Raw genomic sequence first — 15,613 nt, forward strand, 5'->3', positions numbered from 1 at the left:
GTCTAATATACAGTAATAGTATATTCAAATGAAAAAAAAAGTTTAAATTCATACAGTTCATGTGCTGGAAAAAGAAAATGATACCACATTAGGTTATAATAATGTTATTTTTGGGGGGTAAAATCAAAATAAGTCAAGAAGAACCATATAGAACTCTGAGGGTCAATGCCTGTGAGCTAACTGCTGCTCTGCTATCTTAATAACTTTTCTAATTCCTCAACATTACATTCTTAGGTTTCGTACAGTGCCCTGAGATGACGTTTGTTGTTTCTGCCTCCACCATCGGCCTCCAGCATTTGCAGACATCATCTGCCAGCCCGGACCTTGAATGGGCCAGTCAGTCAGGTACTAAATTCCCGGGCCACTTTTTTTGCCCTAGTCAGCCCCTGGCTGTGGGTGAACCTGCCACTTTGTTGCTGTGAGGTGACAAGTATGCTGTAAGATTTGTCTYTGTGTGGTGGTGTAGGTTTGTGTGTGAACACTGGGACGTTTGTAAAACTCATTTATGAATTGGTTTAAATGTCAAGAATTGTACCTCAGTGATATTGGTAGCTACTGAAACTTTGGTACTGTCACCAGAGTACACACACATTAAAAATGGGTATGTTATGTTAGGTGTGTAACAGCATTTGTAGTGGTGGTGTAGTGGTCACCTCAAGTGGAACAAACAATAAAACTGTCTTTGACCTCAGGCCTCTGACAGGCCCTTTAAAACAGACAGAACTCTGTTCCATTTAAACCGAATGTAGGCCATAAAGGTCAGCTTAACCTTAAAGAGACATACTCTTTTTCTTAATCAGGTAATAAACAGAATAATCTCCATTATTTTGATTTATTTTTCTTTTAASTAAGAGTTCTTATGCATTTGATAATGAGAGACAATGTTTATCAAAGTTGCACGAGAAAGGAGGACAGATCCGTTCCCTCTCAGTGTGATTCAGCTATGTTATGGATTTTTCTGTCGAAATATTTTACTTACTAATCATTATGGTTTATGTTTTATTATGAAACACCAACCTTTTATTTATGAATCATATTGCAAATGTCTTGAGTTGAAATAACTTATTTTTTCAGTGTTGAAGTGCAACAGGTCAACATGACGTGCTGGCGCTGAGGAGTACCTGCCTGGAGGGTCTGAGTGAGTAAGAAACTGGGGTTCCTTGCCCACTCTATGACCTTCATACTGCCTGGACTGTTGATGGGTTACCTGTCTTCCTCAAGGTAAAAGATGGCTTGTTACTAGTGTTCCTGACTTTGGCTGAGACCGAGTGGATGACGCCTTGCTCTCCTGGTTAAAACCACATTCTTTAAGTGTCCCTACAAACCCAGGAGCCAGGGAGAAAGAGAAATCACACACACGACAGGCCCTGGAGCAGTGTGGTTATCCTGACTGGGCTTTCCTGAAAGCAGACAGGAAACACAGACAGGATTCCATGCAACCTTCAGGTGAAAATGAAGACCCCAAACCAGTGATTTTTTCGTATGTTGCGGGTGTTTCGGAGAAACTGAGATGTTTATTTCCTAAACATGATGTCCCAGTRGCTTTCAAACCCCAAAACACATTACGGCAAAGGCTGGTTCACCCCAAAGATCCGGTGCCCCGGCACAAACAGAGCAATGTTGTATATGCTGTTAAGTGCCAGGAGGACTGCGACCAGTTATACATCGGGGAAACAAAGCAGCCACTGTTCAAAAGAATGTCCCAACACAGACGAGCTACATCTAATGGCCAGAAATCTGCAGTTTTCACTCATTTACAGGCCAGCGGTCACTCTTTCAGAGATGAGGATGTTCTCATTCTTGATAGAGAGGAACGTTGGTTTGAGAGAGGAGTAAAAGAAGCCATTTTTGTGAAGAAAGACCGTCCATCATTAAACAGAGGTGGAGGCCTCCGTTTTCAGTTGTCCCCCTTCTACAGTGCTGCTATTGCCAGTATCACTCCACCCCCTGTTAACAATAGGTGTTAATTAGGTGTCAACGATAGCCATGTGATGTGAGTATCAGTCACATGGAGGCAGTGCTTAAAAGCCTGAATTTTGCCTGAAACTCTCAGACTGAAGAAGTCTCTTGGAAGAGAGACGAAACGTTTCATTAGAGAAGAACCTGTCCAGAAGACCTACACATTTTTTTTTCTTTTTGATTCGTTAAGGTAAAGTTAGAAATAACTAATTAATTCTCCTTTCTTCCTATTCCTTCACTTATCTGCCTTGCCAAAACCTAAGTATAAGTACCTGCAAATGTTCCTGTTTTATTTTACATCTAAGCCTGATGTTTTGTTGTTTCTGAAGTTGTCGTATTAATAATTAATTAGCGCGAACACATGCTCATTGTTGTTAATTCTTAAACTTTTATTGAAAAATTGATTGCCCACAATTAAGTTGTTCACTCGTAATTTGTTTGATTTATGTAAATAAATGATCACGTTTGTTGCTGAATCAAGTCAAATTCACTGAGTTACATAACTTATTGTATTATTATTCACCTTTGCACAGAAAAGGTATTTCCTTAATAAGTTAAGAACGCTTGGTAAATTATTTCTATCATGTTATTTTTTGTCTCTTCCAGAAGAAGGTGCACCTGGACCAGTCCTGGACCAGTTCTTCTGTGTTTGTCTGTGTCTCTTTCCTGTCCCTCAACCAGCAGGTTGAGGAAGATGTTCTCCTGCCCTGAGCCTGGTTCTGCTGGAGGTTTCTTCCTGATTAGCAGGGAGTTTTTCCTCTCCACCATTTGCTCAGGAAGGGAGACTGTGATGAAGTGATTCAACACATTCTGCTGGCTTCTTCTTTGGATTATTCTTTTTATGTACAGTGCCCTGAGACAACGTATGTTGTGACTTGGTGCTATATAAATAAACTGCAATTAAACTGAAATTAAATAATTTCCTTATAACTTTCGTTATAAGAGATGTAAGAACTCTTATAGTGGGCACTAGTCCCCTAAAGTTCTATAGCGCTAATTGTGGACCAAACATTTTTGCTTTAGGGATTTTATTAAATTTCTTGAACTTTATGCAAATTTGTGCTTTCTAAAACTAAAAATACAGTAGCGCTAAATAAATGATTTCATCAAGTACTGATCATCATCTTTAACAGTGGAGAGAGAATACTGTCTCCAGTCAGTACAATGCAGAATCATTGTAACTTAAGCACGCCCCCTCCGATAACATTTTGTTCTTAGAGGCTATATACCCTAGCTCAGTGGTTCCCAACGTATATTACTCAAAGCCCCCCTTTTACTTCCTAGTCAATCTGAAGCTTTGGGTGCTAACGCACGTGTACCATCACTAGAGGTGGAGGTGCTTACATTGTTACAGTTTTTTTCCAAAAGGTCATGTGGCAGTACACTTTATAACTTATGAAATGTTGTAAATAGGAGAGCAAAACTTGATGAGCAATGTTTGAATGGTGCACCACGAAGGCAGCCKATGTGGAGAGACTCGAGGCTGCGAACACCCACTGTCAGTCAGACAGCATGACCCACCCTGCCCTGCTGTGATCTGATTGTGTAAAACTTTGACCGTGGTTCTCTTTATTGGTTGAAAGAACCGTCAGTTTAAAATCTAAAAGTTTTTTCCCCCCTTTCATTCTTACAAATAACAGTCAGCCGTTGTGGAGGAGAACTTTACAACCAGGAGGAGGAATCTGGTTAAACAATGGTTGTAGTATATATAGATATAGATATCTGAACAAAATGGCCACCCACAGTTAAACAAGCACTTATAAACAACACTGCAACAATAAATAAATAAATAAATACATACCGAATGGTAAAACCACAATGGCATTTAACACAATGGCATTGTGGATAATCTGCCCATAATCACACACACAGTGAAGGACACATGGAGACACACACACACTTGAGCAGAACTGAACAGACCCGAACCAGAGTAGAATATGCTCAAAGAGAAGGGGTGGTAATTAGAGTCATAACATAAGCAAGGAAAAGTTAAATTCATGTTCTTATTTTGACATGAAGACAGTTTCCTGTCTTCTGTGTTATTTGCTCTGTCCTGTACCCAGAATGCATTGCTTTGTTCTCCGATAAACAGTTTAAAATTACTAATATATCGAATGATTTCCTACCAAAGTCCTATTATAAACATAAGAATATGACAAAGAAGCAGCAGAACTAGCAATCCTCAACAACTGTTTATTTATCACCACGAGCCAAAAGTCTGTTTCAACAAATCACCTCCCCAAACTGCGGCGATATGTGCAAAGAAAAGTGATGTGCTTCTTGGCAGTATTGCACAAGAGTGAAAAAGCTGCAAAGCAGGGTAGGAGGGGCTGGTTCAGGAGAGAGCAAAAAAGCATCCAGCACCTCTGAAGGCTAAGCGAAGAAAGTTCAGACAACAGTAACTTTCACATAGGAAGGCTAAAAACACCAAATTGACCCTGGATTTACACTCCACTCCGCTGTGCAGCACAGTTTGCAGCTGTTTATTTGCACCCTGATTTATACAGTCACTCAGCTCTGCTTCGGTGCGACACACTGAGTAGGGAGTGTGTGCAGGAAGGAGATCTCATGATAAATCCAGTGATAAATGTGGAAGTCAGAGCAAAAAATTATTTATTCAGTGAAAGACAAACTCCAAACACAGCTCAAAACATAGAAGCTTTTGATATCTATGGTTGAAACAGTATCGCTGTCGTCTTTTTGAATCTTCTGATTTCAAAATAAAATCCACATGAATCATGTGTGTACACATACGCTTCATGCTACATGTTTCCGTCTGCTTCCCAAACAGAGTGACACATTCTGACAGCTTTTGTGTATAAATATACCCATATATTGATTAATGTAGCTGGGATTTCGACAAAATTAATCCACCCTTTGGGGTCTTATTTTTAAAAGACGGATATTGCTTTACCACAGACATCTAAACTACGAAACAATGTCTGAACAACAGGAATTAAAGGATTGCCTAAAATCGAATACTGAAGGTGATTAGAGAACTTGCAGTTGTCTTGTGGATCACGGAACACAAGGTTTAGTCTCTTCAACTGAGCTAAGCAATGGTTCAGTTAGAACAGGGGATATCTCTGCTTGGTCAGGAAGCTCTGGTTCTTCTTCAGGTTGGCCTTTGGATCTTTCCAATTCTTCAGGTCTGGATGAGTTATTAGTAGATGCAAGCTCCTCTCTTTCCACAGAGATGTTTTCAGATGCTGTGACTGTGTTTGTGCCTTGGGGTGCTGACACAGCAGGAGATTCTCTATCATCAATTAAAGGGGAATTCAAAGTTGAGATTTCAGGATACACATGACAAACACTGGCTGCGGTAGAAACATGATCACTTTGAAATTGAGGTTGAAAATCTCCATGAGGTTCATTAGCCTGTAGTGAACTCCTGGACATGAATGTTGTGGGGTAAACCTATGGTATGGGAAACTCATCTCCAACATCCTCCTCTTCCAACTCTTCATTTGGGTCTGGGTCTGTTAATTTCTGACTCGTCGTTTTAGGTTTTCGAGGTGGTGTGCTGGTGTGTCCTCAGTGTCACTAGTTTGAGGAAATGTACAAGGCAAAAGGAGATCACGGTGGAGAGTGTGGGTTGGTCCATCAGSATTCTTTTCTGGACGCACAGTATAGACAGGCAATTCTCCAGCTCTCTTCACCACCACATAAACATCTTGCTCCCATTTGTCCTCCAGCTTGTGTTTTCCTTGAAGCCTGACATTTCGAACAAGGACTCTGTCTCCTTCCTCCAWCTTTGATGGTGTGACACACTGATCAAACTGGTGCTTGATTTTCATAGCAGACTTTGCTTTATTTTTTGAAGCAATTTCAAAACTTTCTTCAAGCCGGGACTGTAATTTCTGAACATATTCTGAATGAGTGGTGCACTGTTGCTCTCGTACTGGCAGCCCAAATGCTAGGTCTACTGGAAGTTGAGGTGGATGTCCAAACATGAGTTCATAAGGTGAAAATCCAGTGACTTCATTTTGGTGCAGTTATAAGCGTGCACTAAAGGTTTCACATATTCTTTCCAAGTGGTTTTCTGTTTTTGTTCCAAAGTGTCAAGCATATTGAGAAGTGTCTGATTAAATCGTTCAATGGGGTTCCCTCGAAGATGGTAAGGAGTTGTTTGGGTCTCATCAATACCCAAGGTGTTGCAGAGTTCCTTTATGAGCTTTGATTCAAAATCAGGTCCTTGGTTGGTGTGTAGATGCTCTAGTAATCCATAACACACAACGRAGTTTTCAAATAAACACTTTGCCACTGTCTTTGTTTTTTGATTTGGTGTAGGTATTGCAACTGCAAACTTCGTATATTGATCAGTTATAACTAGAATATCTTTGGTGTTACTTCGATCTGGTTCAAGGGACAAATAGTCCATACAGAGTAACTCCAAAGGACCCGTGGTCTTGATGTTTACAAGTGGTGCAGATCTTTCAGGAGGAATTTTACGTCTCACACATTTGTTGCAAGTTCGGATTTTAATCTCAACATCAGATGCTATGTGTGGCCAGAAGTGTGGAGGTTTGCTGCTGCTGTACCTGGCTAATTGTTTTGCAGTTCACTGAGGGTTCGGTGGGCAGAGATTGGATGGACTCACCTGTGCATAGTCTGCTCTGATTAAGCCTGAGAGTATTTCAGTCACCTTCTGAGATCCATCCGACGCTGGATTATTCAGTTGCCCATGGTACTGTTTAAGATAGCCTCAGTTTAATTCTTTGTGAAAACCTATTTAACCCTTGTTGTATTTTTTCTACACCTACCTTGTGTTCAGGCAGGACCGTCCTGATCCTCCTGGTGACTCCACATTTGGTTCTCATCCAGACTGTTGGTTTTTTTCACTCCAAGATCGAAGTGATTCGTTGTCCTCCACCCTGCCTCTCTCTCTTTAACGGAAATCTGCAAGAGACACAATTGGAAATTACCTGTGATCGATTCCTAACAAAGAACCTCTACAAACCTCCTCGTCCTTGTCAGCCTCCTCACCTGGATCCTGTAAGAAAACCAACAATTAACACATTCAACAACTTCAAACACTTACCTGAGAAGATCATCCTAAACAGTTTTCCCCCTTTTTCCCCCTTTTTCCAGCAGTTCACTGCCTCCGCTCCAGTGTTTCTATCCAGCAGCGCTTGGATCCAGCATGTAGCGCTCACGTGATCACAACAACATGCTGCACTAACAAGCTAGCAAGAATGTCGGCAGGACTTTCTATTTTCATCAGAAACAGAGTTGCAGCTAAGTGTAAAGTTGTCACGCACAAGTTTTCCGAGGGGGAACAGAACCGTGAACGTTTTAAACCGGAGCGACAACTACTGTCCACCCTGGTAGCAGCTTTGCGTTTCGGCTCGGTTCGTTCAGCCTCGGTCCAGTGACCGCACACAGCCGCGCTGTTTCAGAACCTCCTCTCTGGTTCGGTCGGTGGTTCTAAGCTGGCAGAAGCGAGGACAGCACGCTTACAGTTTTGACATCCCATGGATTAGCTCGGGTCGATGGACAGAAGAAAGGAGAGCGCAGCTTTTGTTTTGGAATATGAGCACGACATGACGAGAGCAGTGATAAAAACTGCTCCCTGCAGGAGTGAGAGACTGATCTCCACATGATGCTTTATTTTTCAGGGTATTATAATTTATTTGATTAAATAATAGAATGTTCTTCAGTTTAAAATGTATGTGACCCATTGATTAAAAATAAATGGGTCAGTTTTTCTCATACCTACTCTTTTTCACCGTTTGACTTGATCAAGACTTTTCTAAGATTTTACATTACAAATTAGGTAAAAAGTGTGTGACTTGTACTGTTATGGTAACGGGTCAATTATCGGTATCGGGCAATATCGGTATCGGACAATTCTCAAAGTTGTAATATCGGTATCGTATCGGAAGTGAAAAAGTGGTATCAGGACATCCCTAATAATAAACTCACTTACCTTTTACCATTTTTGTCTTTGTCCTGTTTTTCTTGTCAGTTTAAGTTGTTTTTGGGTACTCTTAAAAGAAACAAAAAACAAATCMTAACAAGAAGAAGCTGGAACGTACAAGATCTAATGTTCTTTCGATGCCCARATGACCCACATCATCATGAAGATTTGTTAAAACCATTGCTCTCAACTCTTCAGGCAACACCAACTGGTAACAGATTTCATCATTACTCTGCCTTCGATATAAAACTTCATTCAGCAACTCAAGTCTTTTCAACTCTCTTAATAGAAGAGCTAGATCTGGGAGTTCTTGCCTCACTAATGGAGGGACTCTTTCTCCAGATTCCAGCTGATGGATGACCTCTCTGATTACTGGATTAGCTCGTTGCTTCTCTTTAAGGTCATGATGTGACACAGAGAGAATGACAGGCAAACCATTGTATTGCTCATTGACATACGCATCAGGAATAGCAGTGGTGTACCTGCTTAATGATTCAACCAAAGTAATTGGCTTTTCTGATGGGTTGACTGGCTGGTGGGTTTCTCACAAGGCAGGAGTGGCAAATTGCAGAGAYGACCTCAGGATCAATATCGTTAGTTTCACTGCTATGGTCTTGAGCAAATTTAAAGATGAAATCCAAGTCTTTCTGTAAGGTGTTATCTGCAGAATCGCCACGAGGGTGGCGAGATAATGCATCTGCATCAAGATTTTTGCTCCCAGCTCTATACTGCAGCTTGAAATTGTAGGTGGAAAGTGCAGCAAGCCAACGATGACTGCTCACATCCAATTTGACAGATGTTAAAATGTAAGTGAGTGGGTTGTTATCTGTCACCACAACAAAGTTTTGCTCCATACAGTTGTGAAATAAGATCTAAATCCATACAATATAGACTCTACAGTAGTTTTACCCCCTGCCCTCCAGTGGAGATCGCTCCGCCTTTGAAACCACGTGACTGAAACCCAGCTATTAGGTGTGCATTATCAAATCACACTGGAGAAAGGTCCTTAATTCCACAAAGTATCCAGTATAAAAACAATTGCCAAATCCTTGTGGGTTTTTCGCTCACTGTGGCAATTCCTTGAGAAAAGGAGCAGCTGAAAAAAATAAATATTATATAAAATATATTTCATTGCATTTCAGAATKAATTTCATCAAACAAAAAACAGGCATAAAAGATAGAAAAAACACACTGAGACAAAAACAAAAATAGAAAAACTGAACTGAATGCATACATTTGTCAGTTTGAAAYATCCATAACTTTTCTGTGACACAGACTATGTATGTGTGCATAATCTATTATTAACATGAATAACACTTTTTTCAAGTTGAGACAAAGTCCCCAGAGGAAATACTGTATGAGGAAATCCTGACTATTCCTGTTCTGTGATACAAAGCATTGTCTGAAGTGAATTATTAAATTATTGGCCTGTTTTATGTTTGCTGATAAACAAGTAAAATATTTCATTTTTTTCTTCTATTAAAGAAAAAAGTAATTTTGGACAACAAGAGTTATTTTAGATGCTGCTGGAAAAAAACTTTATACGCTTTATATGAATAAGTTGTGAATGAAGTGCACAAGATGTTTGTTTTGCCAAATTCTATTAACTAATTTCCCTCTGGGATCAATAAAGTATTTTTGAATTGAATTGAATTGAATTCAACTCAGAAATTCAATAGAAAAATACTTGTACTGGTGTCCCAACTAACGACCATTCTGTTTGCTTGGCCTGATGCTTGAGAGTGGTGGCCAATGTGGAATTTCACTTCAGAAGTGTTATGGGTCACACCAAGTCAATTTGCAGGTCAGACAATGGGAAGGGGATTCCTTTACTTGCACAGGATTTCTGTGGATGAAGCTTGTGGGTTGAAACTGGCAGCAAACCAGACATACCTCCATTTAATCAGCAACATCTTTAAACCATTCCAGGCCAGTAGGTGACCTGCTTTAAAGTCTAAAAGGTTACTGGACACATCTGTCACCTCATGAATCATCATCATCCTTTTGTGTTTGTGTTAGAACAGGTGAAACAGTTGTGTAGGAAACATTTACTAGAGTACTGTTGACCAACTTAAGTGAAGCTTGAACTTTGAACACAATGTCATTCCTGAGTTGTGTGATCTCTGCAGACAKAACTGAGTTTGAAACAGTTGATCCTAGGAATGAGRGACTAAAGTGTGATACGGTCGTCATCAGAAAACTCACACTTAGTCTGACAGATCATCGAGCTCTTTGTCCTGTGACTTCTGACATTTTTAAATACAGTATACTGTATTTGCCTAGAGTTAGAACATAGAGTTAGAGGTCATCAAGTTTTCACTTAAGGTCTTTACATTTAACGTGTTCCCTGTTTGTGGGAACAATTTTTCCCCAAACCAACCAAGGCAAGATGACAGAACTCATTCTCAAGTCTTGTTAGAGTCAGCACAAATGACAAAAKTACCAACGTCCCACTCTTCAGAAAGTTTCAAAGTAAAAAGAATGCTTGCACTTTCTAAATATTATGTCATTTACCGGCCCAATGGAAAACTTTGATTCCTATGCACTAGTGTTAGAACAGACAATGTCAACACCTGCACTGAGCTCGGAGTTGTGATAAAATGAACAGTCATCAGTGTAAATATTGATCATTTCTCTGYAGATCTTCTATTAGAAGTAGTAGTTGTGATGGGGAGCWCCTGGGACTGAGGATTGGTTCACCAGGAGGATCCTCTGTACACCACTGACAAGCTGACTTCAATGTCAACACTTTGAAGTGCCATTACCCATCATGCTCCATGGGGGATTATTGCTACACTATCTCTAATGCTTTGGCTGTTCAGGAAGCAGACTGGTTGATGTTTTGTCTCCTCAATAAYCTTCTGACYACCAAGTAATGGTAAATGGACTGTRCTTATATAGCACATTTCTATCCAACCAGGATACTCAAAGCTGTTTACAATACAATCTATGTCCTCATTTATCCATTCACACAGCACTTATCTCTCTACAGAGCTAACGTGTACAAATCAATCTAGGGAGACTAATCAGTGCTTCAAATCACATTCATACACTGATGGGAGCCACATCAGAGGCAGTTGAGGTTCAGTGTCTTGCCCAGAGACACTTTGACATATGACTGACTAGCAGGGAATCAAACAGCCAACTCTCTGGTTAGAGGCTGCCTCCCTTAACCACTCAGTCACACCCACCCACAAGGTAGTTTCAAAAGTCCAAATTGTCCAAAGAGTGCCTAGTAGACYTTTTTTTGCTATTGGCATTCTTTAGCTCAAGGACTGCAAGTGTTTTGCTAGCATTGGCCATAATCCATTTGTTATAGGCCAGTTTTCAGACAGTCGTTGGAGAAATCAACCTCAAGGTGAATTTTTATTTTATTTTAGGGGAATAGAATAGAATAGAATAGAATAGAATAGAATAGAATAGAATAGAATGGAAACAGCCTTTCAAGTGACCACATGTTCTGCACAGTCTGCTGGATTTTTCAGATTTATTTATTTATTTTATACAGTGCTCTGAAACAACAGTTGTATTCAAATAAACTGAATTGAATTAAATTGAATTTAAAATTACAAGTAATTAGTCATGAAAGACTCATGCGGTGTTCCAGTACTGGAAAATAGATGTACAATTGCCACAGAGTAGTATTTATGTAATGACTGAGAGATTGAGTTATTTGATGTGCAAACACAAACATGGATGCTTACTGAGTTTATTGGGAGCAGTGATGGTTATAGAGTTTAACAGCTGATGGGAGGAAGGATCTTCAGTAACGCTCCTTTGTGCATTTAGGATGCAGCAGTCTGTCACTGAAGGAGCTCTGCAGATCAGCCACAGATCCATGCATGGGGTCGTAGACATTCTCTGTCACTGATGTTATTTTAGTCAGAATTCTTCTGTCTCCCACCACCTGCACTGGGTCGAGGGGGCGTCCCAGCACAGAGCTGGCCTTCTTGATGAGCTTATCCATCCGCTTCCTCTCACCTGCTGCCCCAACATACGATGCCATAAAATATGGCTGAAGTCACAACTGTATAAAAAAAAAAGTCTTTTGGTGTGCCCCCGCACTCCAAACACAAAACTGAATTTCAATTTTAAAGCACAAATTGAACTTGTGCTTTAAAATTAGCTTCCGCTAGTTTTACTATGGCATAAGCGGTTTTGAAGTTGTGGACCTAAATGTTTTCATAAGCGCTTTAGAAATTGTGGAGCTAATTTTTGGGTTAGCGTTGCCCACCACTGCCCACTACTCCTGCAGGCTATCGGCAGCAAGAACTAGCAAACAACTGGTGAAACCACACGTCTGCTGAGCTCGTAATACTTCTCAGTCCAGTTCTTTTCAGATTAAATAATGCCTTTGAGGAAATGTATTTTTGGATGCCGAGGGGAGACTACCCTCTTTTTAAGCTTTCCAAGGATGACACAGTATTCACTATTGGAACTAACCCTCCAACGAAAAAAAAAATCTTATTTGTGCGAGCCACTTTAAGAGTGCTAGCTTTCTGAACAAAAGGGAATTTAACAGTGGATTAATATCAAGGTTATCACTAAAGGATGATGCAATTCCAACATTCAGAAGTGCACTAACACCATTGTCGTCTGCCCAGGTAGTCTGAAAACCACTCATGTTGTTTTCTTTGGTTGTTTGGTCTTTCTGTGTTCTACATTTAGCATTTGTAACTTGTATTATGATCATTATGTGTGTGTATGTGAGRATGACTCGGAGATACAGTATCTTAACAAGCTGAAACGTTGCCTCTGTACTCGCTCCAATTCTTTAGAAAATGTACAGTGCCTTGTGAAAGTATTCAGCCCCCTTGAACTTTTCAAACTTTTGCCACATTTCAGGCTTCAAACCTAAAGATATTAAATTTTACTTTTTTTGTGAAGAATCAACAACAAGTGGGACACAATCATGAAGTGGAACAATATTTATTGGATATTTTAAACTTTTTTAATAAATAAAATCTGAAATGTTGGATGTGCAATATTATTTGTCCCCTTTACTTTTAGAGCAGCAAACTCACTCCAGAAGTTCAGTAAGGATATATGTAGCTACTTTATGTATAATACAACCCCCACCACACTTTTGTAAGCTTAAAAAGCATAAACAATTAAATCCTTGAACTACCTCTAATTTCATACTGACTTCACGATTTTTCAGCCTTTGCAGTCTTTATACATACAGTATCAGTAAAATGATCATTTGACTGTATAAGGTTTTATTTTAACAACATATGTACTAAAAGGTATTTTGACAGTAAATGTACAGTCACCGGCCACTTTATTAGGTACACCACGCTAGTAACGGTTTTGTGGTCATAAAGGGATGGACATGGTCAGCAACAATACTCAGGTAGGCTGTGGCGTTGTAACAATGCTCAATTGGTACCAAGGGGCCCAAAGAGTGCCAAGAAAAGATTCCCCACACCATGACACCACCACCACCAGCCTGAACCGTTGATACAAGGCAGGATGGATCCATGCTTTCATGTTGTTGATGCCAAATTCTGACCCTACCATCCGAATATCGCAGCAGAAATCGAGACTCATCAGACCAGGCAACGTTTTTCCAATCTTCTCTTGTCCAATTTCGATGAGCTTGTGCAAATTGTAGCCTCAGTTTCCTGTTCTTAGCTGAAAGGAGTGGCACCCGGTGTGGTCTTCTGCTGCTGAAGCCCATCTGCCTCAAAGTTCGACGTACTGTGCGTTCAGAGATGCTCTTCTGTCTACCTTGGTTGTAACGGGTGGTTATTTGAGTCACTGTTGCCTTTCTATCAGCTCGAACCAGTCTGCCCATTCTCCTCTGACCTCTGGCATCAACAAGGCMTTTCCGCCCACAGGACTGCCGCTCACTGGATGTTTTTTCTTTTTCAGACCATTCTCTGTAAACCCTAGAGATGGTTGTGCGTGAAAATCCCAGTAGATCAGCAGTTTCTGAAATACTCAGACCAGCCATTCTGGCACCAACAACCATGCCACGTTCAAAGGCACTCAAATCACCTTTCTTCCCCATACTGATGCTCGGTTTGAACTGCAGGAGATTGTCTTGACCATGTCTACATGCCTAAATGCACTGAGTTGCCGCCATGTGATTGGCTGATTAGAAATTAAGTGTTAACGAGCAGTTGGACAGGTGTACCTAATAAAGTGGCCGGTGAGTGAATATCAACAAACTATGACTTTGAGCTTTGTAGCAGCATCATATGAACGCTGGCATTTAGGGTAATGACATGTTACATCAGACAATTTTACACAGTCCACCAGAGGGCGCCAACACAAAACTCAGAGACTTCACTTGGGATTTGTGCCATCTTCTGGTGGAAAAACAGATTACTGTACTTCGATATTGTCTACTCACGAGCGCCCCCTCTGGTGGGAAAACATTTTTTTGGGGACACCTACTTTCACACAACACTGGTAAATGGCAGCCATTACAAATGAATGTGTTTGTTGTTGTTCCAGGAGCGGCCTGGTCGCACACTAATCCCATTAGCTTGTTATTACTATTTGCCCACCAAAAGCACTAGCKCAAAGCTCACAAAGCAACTTTGTCTGGACTTCCTGTGGGAAGCAAGCCTTATTTGAACCAGTGAGCCTGACCTTGCCCTATCACGGGACGTATGTACGCAGATGCTGAAGCTTAATATGCCTGGAGTATCCAGCTGAGTGGACGATCGTGAAGGATTTTCTTAAGAACCTCCCCGAATACGTGGACAGGTGACCCACATCATCTTTACAGGTAAAAATCTAGCTGTTACGAGCATCACTGTCTGGCTGATGTTGACTGAGAGACATTTCTGGTTAAGAATCCCACATTTATTTAAGTTAGAAGTTAGGAGTAGCTAACATCTTACTTCCTTTTCTCTTAAACCTTTACCTTGTCAACTCCAAGTTATTTGCCTTCAAATGCCTGATCTATTTAACATCCAGCTAGATGTTAAATAGACATTGCATATAGTACTACCACCCTCCCTCCCCACATTGTGGATGATGTGCTCAAAAACATGAATACATGCAGACCCAAACTACTGCCATGGTTCTTCACCGGAAACAGCTTTTCCTGAAGAAATAACTTCCAAAACCACTTGACAACAGAAAATGGTTATTTATTCCCCTGCATTATTTATATTTCCCCCACTTTCTTTTTACTGATCATTTTTTCCTTGCATGTGTACAAATTGCATAGCAGCTGTCCATCTTACAAGAATGACAATAGCCTAATCAAGACAATCTGTCACTTATCTTCTCTTTTCTTCATGAAGGATTTAGACAGAGGAGCAGAACAATTTTCATCAGAATGAACAGCGCTGAACAATGCTAACATGTGGCAGATGGAGCCRGTGAATGGATCTCAGAGGAACCTACCAACTTGTTGAGTGGTCTAGCGATTGAATGGTGCTATTTTCCTGCCAAATTGGATCATTGTGGTTTTCCTTCCAAATCCTAAAACAGAAAGAAAAAAAAWGAGAAAAAAATACAGATTTAGAAATAAGATTTAATTAAGCATCATACAAACATTATTTCTATATTTGTTGTGAAAATGTTTTCAAAGCTTATTCATATACAGTCCAACAACCAGTGTTTATTGTCACTTTATTCAGATGAGCTGTTTTAGCAGTTGAACTGTAAGTCAGACTTAGTAAAAAAAAAGTCAAAGTCAAGTCAAAAAGTCCTGATGCATCTCAGTAATCCAGGTAAAAATCAAAAAGAAAAAAATTGTATAGGTCCTCTGGA

The 15,613-nt window shown here is 40.3% G+C and overlaps 1 protein-coding gene across 1 annotated transcript in view; it reads right to left on the minus strand.

Moving 5' to 3' along the window:
* The window catches only part of LOC106534317 (teneurin-3), a gene marked incomplete at both ends in the record, with an annotated part of 50,128 nt that extends 34,806 nt beyond the window's left edge, over positions 1-15,322 (minus strand). The window contains 2 exon segments of the mRNA XM_014030915.1: positions 6,723-6,858; positions 15,245-15,322.
* Between the last annotated feature and the right edge of the window lie 291 nt (positions 15,323-15,613).

This window comes from Austrofundulus limnaeus, unplaced genomic scaffold (assembly GCF_001266775.1).
Source record: "Austrofundulus limnaeus strain Quisiro unplaced genomic scaffold, Austrofundulus_limnaeus-1.0 Scaffold1140, whole genome shotgun sequence".
Taxonomy (NCBI): domain Eukaryota; kingdom Metazoa; phylum Chordata; class Actinopteri; order Cyprinodontiformes; family Rivulidae; genus Austrofundulus; species Austrofundulus limnaeus.